The sequence below is a fragment of the Microtus oregoni genome, unplaced genomic scaffold (assembly GCF_018167655.1).
Source record: "Microtus oregoni isolate MIOR12 unplaced genomic scaffold, Mior012 000011F_ref0000422, whole genome shotgun sequence".
NCBI classification, from domain to species: Eukaryota; Metazoa; Chordata; class Mammalia; order Rodentia; family Cricetidae; genus Microtus; species Microtus oregoni.
The window spans coordinates 29,261,586-29,276,299 of NW_024543070.1; positions in this window are offsets into that span (position 1 = coordinate 29,261,586).

A 14,714-nucleotide genomic window follows, 5' to 3' on the forward strand; every position below is an offset into this window, starting at 1 on the left:
ACAGGATGGGGCACTGAGGAGGACATCCTGCAGACGCTTTGGGACTTTCCATGTGGGAACAGCCCACAACTCCCAAGAACTCTGGCCTGCATGCCAGGCACAGTGCTTGAGGAAGAGCAAGAAGAAACTGGGGGAGTGCCGTTCCAACCCTGAGGCCGGGAGCTGCTGACGTCCAGTGGGCCCTGGATGGCCGCATTACAGATCCTGTAGACTCCGGACTCCGGCCCATGCAGTGCTGCTGAACACTCCCCAAGGCTACTCTGGGGTGCTCCCAGGGCCTGTAGCTCGGAACCCATGTTTCAAATTGCAGAATGTTTCTGCTTCCGCTCCAGTTTGTGTCATACATGATCCACGCCTGTGTCTTAATGCATTTAGGTGCTCTGAGCTGGGATGACTCCATGGGAGAGCATTTGCCTAGAATACCCAGGGCCTTAAGCTTAACCCTCAGTACTAAACTACGACAGCCGCGATCTGAAGAAGTGGGGTGCTCTTTTCAAGAGGCCTGCTTCGTGCATCCTAAGCAAATGGCCACACTGATGATTGACTCACCTGAACTGCTGCTGCTCCCATCACCCGCAGGACTCCTGTGCTCGCTTCCTATGTCCCAGTCCCTGTCTGCTGGGCATCTACTCACTGGACACCCAGGGAGTCCGGAAGGCAGGGTAACTCCTCCCTTCTTTGAAGCAGTCACCTTCACTCAGTGGTGTGTGTCGCTGGAGCTCCCTGGGAGGCAAGGTTTCTCCCCCGTTCTCCGCTGCTGAATCCAGTCTCCCATTGTCTCCCACAGTACCAAGTCACCTGGATAGCAAGTGCCCCTGGTAAGACACAATGAGGTGGCACGTCCCCTTTTATCATCTTCCTCCCTGGCCCAGTAACCCCCGACTCGTCATGAGAACACGAGACAAATTCTTCTGGAAGGACGTGCTACAAAACGCTTAATGAGTACTCCTTGGAACTGGCAAGGTTGTCAGTAAAGTCTGAAAAATGTGATGGTCAAGAGGAGCCCCAGGAGACTGGCAACTAAATATAATATGGGGTCCTGAGATGGGAGAGAGCATTGGGTATAAACCAGGGAAATCTGAATCAACTATGTACCTTAGTTTTAGCAATGCATCATATTGGTTTAGTAATTCTAACAAATACACCATACAAAGGGTAAGGATGCGATCAGGGAACTTAGGTATGGGGGTTTTAGGAAGGGTGTATAGGACTTTTGCACCCATCTGAAAATCTGAACTATTTTAAAACTTAGATAAAGAATAATGAAGTCTTGAAAGCCATCTTCACCCCTACAACTTTGTCAGATATCATGAAGCAGAATCTTGCTCATTGTTTGCTTTCCTCACTACACTGGTAAAATACCCCATAAAAATCAGTTAAGGCAATTACTGGTCATTTATAACCCGCAATACAATGGACATTGCCTATAAAAAGACACGGTCTAGCAGAATGGATATGAAAACAGGAGCCAACCTTCTTCTGTGTGCAGGAAACATACCACAGCTTCAAAGAAAGACATTAGCTCAGAATAAAGGGCTGGGAAAATACTACTTTCCAATCAAACAGACCCAAAGAAGCAAGCTGGTAGAACTAGTCTAATATCTAACAAAATAGACTTCAAACTAAAATTAATCAGAAGAAATGAATAAAGATATTTCCTGTTCATCACTGGACAAAATCTATTGCGGAATATTCCTGTACACTGTGCAAATTATTCTCTGATTGGTTTAATAAAGAAGTTGACTGACCAGTAGCGAGGGAGGATAGGGTCAGGCAGAAAAACCAGACTGAAAATGATGGGGAGAAGAAGGGTATCGGGTGAGAAGCTAAACAGTTGCTGCACAAGCAGAACGTGTAGAAAATGAGATAAACTAAAGCCAGACTAACGCAGGCGTAGAGAAGAGAGTTAGAAACAGAGCCCACCACGAGCTGTAGAGCTCTCGGAAACTGAGAGCTAAGGAGAGATGGAGATTGGTTTGACTTTAAGAGTGTGCCCCTGGCATATGGACTGAGCTTGAGCAGAAGGCTACACACCTAATAATTTACGGCCAGCAAAAACTGACGTGTGGAGATTCAAAGAAAAAAAAAATGTAGACACAAAGTTGGCTGATTAAAGATAGAGCTGTGGTTCTGTGATGAGTTGAGAGAGGAGGTGAATGTAATAAAACCACATTGTATGAAATACTCAAGGAATTAATAAAAGGAGAGCTAATACATTTATATAACACTTTAATTTAAAATGGAGTTTAAAAGTAAACAATAAAAGATTCACTATTGAATTACAAATAGTAAACATTTTAACTTTTTATTTGTTTTTCTAATTTTTGTCTTATTGGTTTTAGATGTTTTTGTTGTTTGACCTCTGTTTTATGTTGATTTCTTTGTTCTGAGAGCGAGAGGTTGAAAGAGAGATGAAGCTTACGGCTAGGGACGTGATAAGGATGGGAGTATTTGCAGAGGGGAAAGAAAATGCTTAAAATATATTTCATATAAACTTTTTAAAAAGTCAGTTAAGGGAAGAAAGACTTATTTTAGTTCACAGTTGGAGAGTACAGTCCACCATGGCAGGACAAGTTGGCAGCATCCCTGGTGTCAGGAGCATGAGGCCTCCAGATTGGTGACACACATGGTGTCAGGAGCATGAGGCCTTCTGGTTGGTGACATGCGAGGTGTCAGGAGCATGCGATATTGCATCCAGAGTCAGGCAGCACAGGGAGCAGAATACAAGTGTTCACCTCGCTTTTTCCTTTTTATTCAGTCCAGGTCCCCAATTCATCAAAATGTGTTACCTGTATTTAGGGTGAGTGTTTTCATGTAAACCTCTTCAGAAGTGCCCTCAAAGACACGAGCAGAAGTAAGTATCCTAGGTGATCCCAAAGGCTACCAACCTTATCCATCACGCTTGTGAATCTTCACACAGCCTTCCAGCCCACAGGAATGCTAAGGAGCCGCTGCTACCGAGCAAGCACTCATCCGTCTTGGCTCTTGATCAGCCTCTCTGATATCTATTATGCAACCCACAGGAACTGTGAATATGTACTTTAAAATCCTGGGTTAACTTATTTCTGATTCAAAAGGCAACTCCTTCTTTGTTTAATGTGTTGAATAGGACTTGAAAAAGCAAGAAGTTATTGTCAAAGTGTTGCCTGCCTTAAGAAATGGTGTATTGCTGTGCTTCCCTTAAGAGATGTTATAGAAATGAGTTTGAATGCCTAATCACTGTGCTACATTCTACCCAGTAGAGATGGAAAGAAAATAGTTGCTTCCAGTGGTAGCCAGCTGTGATGAACGTCAAACCCCTACCTGGCTGCAGTGCAGAGTCCCATCCATCCCTTCCTGCAGCGATTTGTGAGGTTATGAATTTACGGCTCTCTGATTTTCACCCAGTGTGAGTCTCTCAGGCTGTGGTTGCTTCACTGGGAGAGAGACGCTAACCAAGAGGTGAGTTTGAAGAAAAGTTTCCTTGTCTCCAGGAGAAATGACTTAAATAAAATACTAGAGTCTTTTTAAATTTTTAAATTTATTTAACTTTTATTTTTTATTTTTATTTTTTGGATTTTTTCGAGACAGGGTTTCTCTGTAGTTTTTGGTGGCTTTCCTGGAACTAGCTCTTGTAGTCCAGGCTGGCCTCGAACTCACAGAGATCCGCCTGCCTATGCCCCCGAGTGCTGGGATTAAAGGTGTGTGCCACCACCGCCCGGCTTAACTTTTATTAACTTTTATTATTTATATTTTGAGACGAGGTCCGCATTCCAGGCTAGCTGCAAACTTGCTCTGTGGTGGAGGATGACCTTGAACTTCCAATCTTCCTGCTTCCAGTTCCTGTGTGCTTAGGCACGCACTGCTGTGCACAGTTTACGAAATAAATGCTGGTCTGGGGTGGAGCCCTGGATTTCACCCCTGCTAAGCTTGTAGTCTCCAACAGCCTTCATGTTAGCCCTTTGTTGTCGTCATTGTCTTGCATACTTTGTGTCCACAGAGGCCAGAAGAGTGCATGGGGTGATACCTGGGAACTGGAGTTACAGACTGTTGTGAGTCACTGTGTGGGTGCTGGGTATTGAACCCAGGTCCTCTGGAAGAGCAGTCAGTGCTCTTGGACACTGAGCCTGCTCTCTAGCCCTGAGTTCTTTGTTTTAGAATAAACTTCTGTAACCTACGTCAGTCACGAACTTGCTAAGTAGCTAAGAATGACCTTGAACGCCTGATTCCCATCCCCCCCCACCTGTCTCAAATTACAGGAGTGTACACTACACTCAGCAACTATAGTCTTGATTTGCCTATTTGTGGCACATCACACACAAGCTAATTAAAGTCACAGGAGAAAGAAGCAAGCAGGCAAACACACCTTTGAAAGACTGAAATACGCCACACACCACGAAGCCTCAACAAGCTTGGTTCAGCTCCAAAAGCCTGATCCTGCAGGGACTACAGTGCTGTATCGCCTTGCCTCTCTCCAGCTCTCTCCTAGGCTTCGCACAGTGTCTTGGCCTCCTGTTTTCTGCCCTTTGCTGGCCTCTTCCTGCCTTCATGTGTTTTACTGTCTAGCATGAGACCTGCACCTATATGAGCCAACACAGAAAGCCAAACCCTAAATGGTCAGCAGCAGGGAGACTAGCCATCAGATTTGATCACGTCCCCTGCAGGCTCAGTCCTTCGTCAAACGAATGTCATAATTTGTGCCATTTAATTAATAAGAGTTTTAATGCTTCTCAGTGAAGCAAAGTTATGCAGAATCAGCTGATCTTCTAGCTTTGGGTTTTCTGAGGCACCGAATACCGCAAGACAAGCTGGAGCTCCCAGGGCCTTCTGGGGCAGCAGGATTGGCCCGTCACTAAGCACAGCGTTATGCAGACATAGACAAAAATGCCTGGCTGGTTCCCTCACTATTCTGTAACTACAGTAAAGGTTACTTCCAGGCAAATTTACCTCCCCATCATGCAGAAGCATCAATCAGTGGCTGATCCCCTGTTCTCTTAGGACTTGGTCTGAGAAACGGCAGAAGCACTGGACTAGAGTCTGGAGCTCTAGCACTGACGTCAGTGCACCAGGGTCAGCTGAAGAACCTCAGAGGCCTCGATGCACCCACCTTCAGAAGGCATGGTTCCACGCTGCAGGGTCCTTCTGAGACTTTACACGGAAGGGCACGAAGCTACGCTGCTGGTTTGTTCATGCCTATGATCCTAGTGCTCGCAGGAGGATAGCCATGAGGCCTACTTGGTCTACATAGTCCTGGAGGACTAAACACACGTGTACATACACACACACACACACACACACACACACACACACACACACTGAAACTCTTTAGTGTTGTCAGTATAAGCTCCTCCTCAAGCCTGGGTATTGCAAGGCTGTGTCAGAAATGTCAGTTTCACCATGATGTTCAGAATGTTATTTTGAAGTCCTTACGTGCCTGGAAATTGGCTATCAATTCAGAGCCAAGGGAATGAGGAGAAAACCACAGCCCAGAGGATTCTGCCAAAGTGACATCCCAAGTGTGGGCATCATTGTTAGATGGGGAATCTCTTGATTGGGTAGAGCTGCGCTCATTTTTCACAACCTGTCAACCCTGTCAGTCTGTGTGACAGACAGGCAGGTAGGAGTTAGCAGGGCTTTTACATGATCCGAACTTCTGGCGCCGGGAGGTGGAGGCTGCCTAGGTGCTGGGGCTGCATGAGGCTCCATGGTGTTCACTCTTCATTCCAACGAGTTGAGTTTTTACGTAGATATCCTTTTTGTGTCTTTCTTGTATGTCTAGCGTTTTTCCTTTTCCCTTCTTTGTGTGTGTCCTAAGAAAGCATTGCCCCTAACCCCCTCAAAGTCATGAAGCTATTCTTCCCTGCTTAGCTCAGAAGCCATTAAAGCTTTATCTTTCTAAAAGGCTTGTGACCTAATTCAGATTATTGTGTGTAGGATGTGAAGTGGGAAGCAATGTTATTTTTATCTACTCCTATCGGCATTCTGTTGTTCAAGTAGTGTCTGCTGAAGAGATTTTCCTTCCCCAGTGGAGGACAGTAGTTACCTGTCTTGATGACCAGTTGGACCAGAAAGAATGTGAGGACCCATTCTTTCTCTTGTATCTTTTATGTGTGAGGGTAAGTGCATGTGAATACAAGGTGCCTATGGAGGTTTGTGCACGTAGGTGGAAGGTACCTGTGGAATCCCCACAGCTCTTCCCAGGCGGTTGTTAGCCACTTGACACAGAGCTGAGAACCAAACTCCAGTCCTCTGCGAGAACACTTCATGCTCTTACCCACGGACCCACCTCACCAGCCTCACCACAGATGTACTCAGGACTTGAGACCAGGTCCCGTGAGGCTCCAGTTCTGTCTTTTTCAAGATTGTTCCAGGGACTCTAGGTCTGTGTTGTTCCCCACATAACAGGTAGACCAGACTATTGTTTTCTCCTCCTCCTCTTCTTTTTGAGATAGGGTTTCTCTGTCCTACCGTGGCTGTCCAGGATCCAGGAATTCACTCTGTAGACCAGACTGGTCTTGAACAGAGATCCTCCTGCCTCTGCTTCTGCCTCCTGAATAATGGGATTTTAAAGGCATGTGCCACCATCACCTGGCCAGACCATTGGTTTTTTTTGTTTTGTTTTGTTTAGAAAATCACAGCATGCTAGGATTTTGATTTGAGTCTACAGGTCAGTTTGAGAAGACTGAGTATCTTAACAGTACTGAGTACTCTAAATATAAGCTTGACCTGTCTGGCCAGTAATATAAGTCCTTCTTAACTGCTCCTAGCGGTTTCTCATAGCTTTTAGTATACAGATTTTTTTCATATATTTTGTTAAATTTATTCCTTATATTTGTGGGTTTTAATTGTTATTATAAGTGATATTTAACTATTTACACAGTAGTATATACATTGTATATTTTCTTTTAAAGTTATTTTTTATGTATACCAGTGGCTTTTGTGTGTGTGTGTCCATCTGAGCACCACGTAGGTGCCTGATGCCTATAGAGAAGGGAAAAGGGGGCTGGATCCCCTGGCACTAGAGTTACAGATGATTGCGAGGCACCATGTGGATACTGGGAATCAAACTCAGGTCCTCTGGAAGAGCAACCAGTGCTCTTAGTTACTACTGAGCCATCTCTCAGCCCCCACATTTTAAATGTTTTTATATTTCTAGGTTCTTGTTTTGAGAAAAGTTGAAAGATAATTTACATGTAGTAAAAAGAATTGTAGGGACTGGAGAGATGGCCCAGCAGTTAAGAGCACCGTTGCTCCCGCAGAGGACCTGGGTTTGCTTCCCAGAACTCTCACAAGCATATAGCTCACAACCATCGTAACTCCAGTTCTGGAGATCCCATGCCCTCTTCTGATCTCTGTAGGCACCAGGGACACATGTAATACACATACAACCATGAAGGTAAAACACTCATACACAGAAAATTAAAAAAATACTTTAAAATATCACTTAAAATATACAAATGAATAATTTTAGTACACCCACAAGGCTGTGCAACTCTCTCCCCTGAGTCCTCCAGCCCCCCAGGAAACTACATTGGTTAATAGTAGCCACACTTTTCAACCTTCCCATTTCAACACTAACTACTTCCTGTCCCTATAGACTCTACTCTGGGTGTTCTGTGGAAGTGGAGCGTGTGTCTTGTGAGCACTGTGCCCAAGAGCACCTATGTCCATGTGTGCTGACTGATTTTTATGTCAACTTGGCACAAGCTAGAGGTTCTGAGAAGAGGAAACCTCAGCAGAGAGAATGCCTCCCTAAGATCAGGTTGTGAGCAAGCCTGGAAGGCATTTCCTTAATTGGTGATGTATTTTGGAGGGTGTAGCCCCTTGTGGGTGGAACCACCTGTCTAGGTTCTGTGAGAAAGCAGCCATAAGGAGCACGCCAATAAGTAGCACTCATCCATGGCCTCTGCGTCAGCTTCCGCTTCCAGGTTCCTGCCCTGTTTGAGTTCTTGCCATGACTGCCTTTGATGATGAACTGTGATAAGGAAGTGAATGAAATAAACCCTTTCCCCCTCAAGTTGCCTTTGATCAGATGTCACACATAATAGAAACCCCAAGACAATGTGTCTTGTGGATACTGTACCTGTGAACACCGATGCACTTGTCTGGTGACCCCCGGCCCGTGGACTCCAATGCATGCGTCTTATGAACCCTGTGCCTGTGAGCACCATTGCTTGAGTCTTGTGATGATTACACCCATGAACACCCGTCTGTGTGTCTCGTGAATACAGTTCCTATGGACATTTATGCACATGTTTTTGTTTAAATAGTTGTTTTTGATCTTTTTTGAGTCTATATCTAGAAATAGAATTGCTGAGTCATAAAATAACTCTTTGTTTAGCTTTGCTAGGAACTACTGAGCTGTTTTCCAGAGTGGTGGCCCTGTTCACACCCTACCAGCAATGTGCACAGGTTCCTGTTCCTCCATATACTCATGAGCACTTGTGTCTATGTCCATTTTCTTTATGGTCATCCTAGTCGGTGTGAAGTGTCTCGTCTTTGCTGTTTGTGTTGCACTCATGATGTGAGTCTCTTTCCGGGTGCTTATTGTCCCTAGTGTTTGGGCCAGAAGTGTGTAAGAGAGTCCTGTGGCTGTTTTGCTATTGGGTCTGTATCTTTCTTACTGTGGAGTTAGAAAGATCTTTCAATATTCTAGATCCTAGGCTCTTATCAAATACATGCCCCAAGGATGTTCTGTTCTATTCTGTAAGCTAGGCTTTTCCTCTTGTGGTCATGTGATTTGACACACAGGACTTTAACGTGTGTTTATGTGTGTGTATGTGTGTGTGTGTTTGAGAAAGAAAGAGATAGAAACAGAGAGAGAGAGAGATTATGCACATGTGTAGGGGAATTGTGAATATCGATCAACTGTTGAGTAGTCCCTCAAACTTTGTAGTCAAGTAGGATTGTTGATAATTTTACTTTTCAATTATTTGTTATTGGTACCAGAAATATAGCTAAAGTTTGTCAGAGATGGTAGACATTCACTCAAAGGTTCATTTTAGTTCTTTCCAGTCTTTGTCAGCCTTCAGTTTGCCTTCCTTGTTCTGTTGTTCCAGGGAACAGTGGTTTCCAGAAAATGTGGGCTGTGGTAGTTGGAGTGGACATTCTTACTACTCTGTTCACTTTCAGAAGAAATCTTCTGCGTTGCATGGTGTTTACTGGAAGGTTTTGTTTTTAACTTCCCGTGTCTGACGGAGGACATTCCTTCCTTCCACTATTCTGAGGATCTGTGTCATGACAAAGTATTACATTTTGTTAAATGCTGTCCTTATATCTACTGAGATGGTTGTATGGTTTTTTTCTCATTAATTTTGATAATGTGATGGATAGTCTAAATGATTGATACTGAAATAATAAAACAATCTTGCATTCCTGGGAACAGATCCACTGGGTCATGCTGTATTATTGTCGCTTTAAAAAAATACTGTGTTCAATTTGGTATTATTTTGTTAAGGATTTTTACGTCTGTATCCATGAGGAATATTGGTCTGTGGTTTTCTTTTCTCGTAATATCATTGTCTGGTTCTGGATTGGGGTTTGTATTAGTCAGATGTCTGTTACTATAACAAATGCCTGAGATTCTGAATTTACAGAAAGGTTTATTTTGGCTTGTATCTTTGGAGGATCCCATCCATGATGGACAATGGCCCTGGGTGAAGCAGCACATGGCCAACGCATGTTGGGCCCAAACTTCTCACCTTTTTACTGAGGAGTAAAGGAGAGGAAGAGGAAATGTTTGAGGTCCCATGCCCAGGGTTCGCCATGTTAGCTCCATTGTGTGAGTGTGGGAAGGGAGGACACATGCAGATCGGTCACCAGCGGCTGACACCTCCTTTTTCTTTTCTGTTCAGCTCTCACGACTGAAGCCAGGCACATGAGGTCAGTGTTTCCTGTGTAATATAGCATTCACATCATTAGCAGGGCTTTTGCTAAGGCAAGGTACTCTGTCTTCTTCCTGCCCCAGTCTCCTCCCAGAGCAGCGACTGACATTCAACAGGCTCCATAAGCAAACCATGACCAAACCGATGTCTAAAATGTCCTTTTCTGATTAGGGGGATGGAATGGAACACCATGTCCTTGGGATCTACCAAAAATCCATACATTGAAGCCTAAAATCGTAATACATTTGGAAAATACAGTTAAGGCTTAGTGGTGTCATAGGGGTTGGAGTCCTGATCCAATAGGATTAGTACAGTCACTTTCCCACTGATATAACCAAACACCTGAATCTGGATACTTTATAGTGAGAGTGGTTTATCTAGGCCACAGTTTGGGAGGTTGGAGCTCTGAGACTTTATTCAGCCTCTGATGAGGAGCCCCTGGCTAAGACACATCATGGTGGATGACATCATGGTTCAAGGGAAAGAAAGCAAAGAGAGACAGGAAGCTAGCGAGCAGGAGGATGGACCAACCTTGCTCTCTTGTACGATGTATTTTCCCAGAAGTTACACAGGATTCTAGAAGAACTACATCAATACCTTCTAAGGTCCATGCTTTAGTTACTTTTCAATTGTTATGTCAAACATCACAACTAAAACACAGCTTATAAAAGTCTTTCATTTGGGGCTCACAGTCCCAGAAGGTTTTGAGTCCAGGACTGTCGTGGTGGGGAGCATGACACCAGGCAGATAGGCACGGCACTGAAGCAGTAAGGGAGCTTACATCTCGATCCACAATCACAGGGCGGAAAGAGAAAGATACTGGGAATGGCTCTGGTATCTGAAACCTCATAGTCCATCTCCATAGATACATCTCCAACAATGCTACCTCCTAATCCTTCCCAAACAGTTCCACCAACTTCTGGCGGCGTATTCAGATATATGAGCGTATAGGGAGCATCCTCACTGAAACCACCACAGGTATCACCTGATGACCTAACCACCTCTCTCTAGGCCACTCCGTTACAGGTTTAACACTTTAACACCATCACATGGAGGGCACAGTTTCGCTCCAAACAGATTCAACAATTGAGACATCAGGAGTGCTCTCTCTCTCTCCTCCCGTGTGTGTGTGTGTGTGTGTGTGTCTGTCTGTCTGTCTGTCCATATCCCATATAGGAAGAGGGCCCTTACAAAAATCTAACTGGCCATAGACCTTCATCCTAATTTTCTAGACTCAAAAACTGTGAAAGCTAGCGCCTTTGTTCATACAACTTATTTCACAGTATTCTGTTTTGACCGTCCAAGCTGACTAATATAGGAGTTCCATGAAACAGGCCCAGTATTTCCTGGCTCATTAACTCAAGCTCTGGGGCCTCTGATGGATGCTGAGGAAATGGCTGTCTGTCTAGAACTGAAAGCCTGGACAAGCACCTGCCTTTCCCCCTACCCATGGCCCACAGTGCCCATTATACTTCGTAGCTTAGTCTTTGAAGATTCCTGCAACTGGCTCTGCCCTGTTCCCACAAACTGATGTCTTTCTCAGATATCACACTGAAGCATGAATGAAACATCTTTCCTCTGACCCTCACATTCACCCCAGTTTGCCCTAGGTGAGCCGTGGAACTCAAGCTGGGGTCAGGTTGCATGTGGTATAAAGCAGATCTGGCAGCAGTGACTGCACCCTGGCCTATGTCACCCTCCAGTTGCCCTGGGCTGGAAGCCTTTGGGTTGGGGAGTTATAGGATTCTGCTGAACGTGGTGGCTTACTGCATGGAGCTTGCGATGTCTTACCCATCTTCACTGTTGAGGCTTTCGGGATAAGACTAGAGTATAATTAAGTCATTTAACAGGTATGGCTTAGTATAGAAAGAAGAGGGTGAAAAGATAGAAGGATAAAGTCAGGAGAAAGGGGCTGGGGATTTAGCTCAGTGGTAGAGCGCTTGGCTAGCAAGAGCAAGGCCCTGGGTTCAGACCTCAGCTCTGAAAAAAAAATAGGAGAAAAATGGGTAGGGAATAAAAGTGGAGAACAAAGCCATGGATGACTGATCGCAGTTACAAGGGGCACCTGGGCTGGGAGGGGACACGGACACTTGTACACAGCAGTATCTGGGCCATCTCAAGAGTTGCTCACCTCTATCTCAGATGCAGAGACACAGCAGTTCCTAAGGGTCAGAGCCACCACATAGATGGTTGCCATGAACTTCACATCAGGGTCAGTTGGCACACCTGGGTGCCCATGTATATGGCTGTCATGAGCTTTATGTTAGGGTCAGGTGGCAGAGGGGAAGAATATGTTTATCAGTCATTTTCCTCTTGCTGTGACTAAGCTAACTTAAGAAAGAATTTGTTTTGGCTCACAATTTGAGGGGACACTGCCCGTCCCGTGGGGGAAAGCATGGTAGGACAAGGGGCAAACAGCCAGTCACATTGCACCCACCACACCCAGGAAGCAGAAAGAAATGACCTCTGGTGCTCAGCTCTCTTTTTCCTTTCTATTCAGTCCAGGTCTTCAACCTATGGTGTAGGGATAAGTCCCGCCCCTTAGGGGGCATGTTCTCCTCGGGCTAATGTTTACCTATAAATCTGGCGAGCATGCTCGCAGTGCTTGCTTCTGCTTTCCTGGTCTCCGCAGGAACGGTGGTTCTGTAAGTCTATTTCGCCATTAAAGCTGTATATATTTTTACAATCTGTCTGCATTCGTTTACGCCGTTACACTATGGGATGCTGATACCACATCCAGTTAAAGCTTTCTGCAAACACCCTGGGTTTCCATAGCAACTCTAAATCGAGTCCTGCCATGTGTATGCAGAAAGGGCCTGAGAGCTCTGGCTCACTGGGGCTTGTTGAAGTTTTGATGAGGGATTCCCCTCTGTATGCTGTGAATACCATTGGTGAATAAAGAAACTGACTTGGCCTATAGCAAGGTAGAACTCAGGCCGGGAATACTAAGCTGAATGCTGGGAGAAAGGAGGTGGAGTCAGAGAGAAGTCACAGAGCCCTGCCGGAGACAGACGCCAGAACTTTACCCGGTAAGCCACAGCCTCATGGCAATACACAGATTAATAGAAATGGGTTAAATTAATATGTAAGAGTTAACCAATAAGAAGCTTAGAGCTAATGGGCCAAACAGTGATTTAATTAATACAATTTCTGTGTGATTATTTCGGGACTAAGCAGCCGGAAACTAACTAGCAGCCTCCCAACAACAAAGTTTCCTTCACCTCCATGTGTTTTTGAAGCAGCAGCACAGTAGTTGGGCTAACACCATCTGGTGTCGGCGGGAATGCTATAAATGTTTCCGTTTTAAGTCAGGCCAAAGCGTTATTTTATAATATTATCAAATCATTTCTCCCAGCAGTTCCCTAATAAGTACACATGCCAAACAAATGTCCAAGGTGAAGGAAATCAATATAATAAGACAGTAAGAGATTAATTTAGGTAAGAATAATGCCCCTCTCCAGCCCAGGCTTGGGCCAGCTAAGTACATAGGATTCTGAATTTGTTCCAGAAGCTTCTGCAGAAGCCAGGCGTGTTTTGGACATTTACTCCCACAGTTGACTGGCCTGTTGCCATGACAGGGAGTTTTATTTATTTGGTTTTCATTTTCCAGCGTGAAATACAGACCTTTCTTGATTCCCCCACGTCTGGGGCTGTGCAAATGTTTTTTAACTAAAGTCTTTCTGCTCATTTGAAAGGAGAAGGCTTTCCTTGGGACTAGTGGGTGCCAGGAAACTTCACCAGAGAGAGAGGTTCTGTTTGGACATCTTATCTATCAGGAACATTTGCTCAACTCCTCTGTCGTAATAAGATTTATTTGGGGCTAGTACCACTTTCCCTTTTGAACTATTATGATTTTTTTTAAATAACCTGTTGGGATGCTCTGTCTGGAGATCACATGCCCAGACCTGTCCCCACATCATGACCTAAGTCTACAACTGTGGGTGCTGAGGCCTTTGTACAGACTGGTAGAGGACTGGCCTCAGATCCGCATCAGTGATCTTAAAAGGTATTCAGGGTAAAAGGTGGGAGAGAGCTGGCGGGGAGCAGGCAGGAAGGGGCAGGGAGAGGTTTCCCTGTAGCTTTGGAGCTCGCTCTGTAGAACAGGCAGGCCTTGAAATCAGAGATCCATCTGCCTCTGACTCCCGAGTGCTGTGCCTCCACCACCTGGTGTGGGTTTGTCTTTTTAAACCCCTGCCAAACGTGACTCGTGCCCATTTTCTGGGAATTCAGAGATGGATCTGGCCAGAGCCCATCCACCTGGCCTGTATTTAATTAAAACTTGCTTCGAATTTGGCTTTAAATCATGGTAGTGGTCTGCTTGGCCTGTGGGATCAACAATGGTTGAACACACTGTGGTGCATGCATACCATGGAATAGCACTCAACAACTAACACGAGAACAAACTATTGATACACATAGTCGCCTAGTGAATCACTCGAGAATTGTCTTTAGTGGATAAAAACCAACCCCCCAAAGGTTACTTGCTGTGGCTTCCCATGTCCATGGTATTCTTGAAAGGACAAGGCCATAGAAATGGCGAACAAATGAGGAGCTCCTAGGGGTACTGAGGAAGTAAGGGCAAGGGTTGGCAGAAGTTTCTGTCCCACGAGCAGCTCCCAGATAAACACACTGAGGCTTCTAGTAGTTACAAATGCTCGGTCAATAGCTCAGGCTTGTTACTAACTGCATCTTACATTTTAAATTAGCCCATATTTCTTATCTATGTTTTGCCACGTGGCTCATGGTTTGTTACCTCATTTTCTACATGTCCTGCTTCCTTGGTGTCTGGCTGGCGACTCCTCTGACCCTGCTCTTCTTCTTCCCATCATTCTCAGTTCGGCTTTACCACCT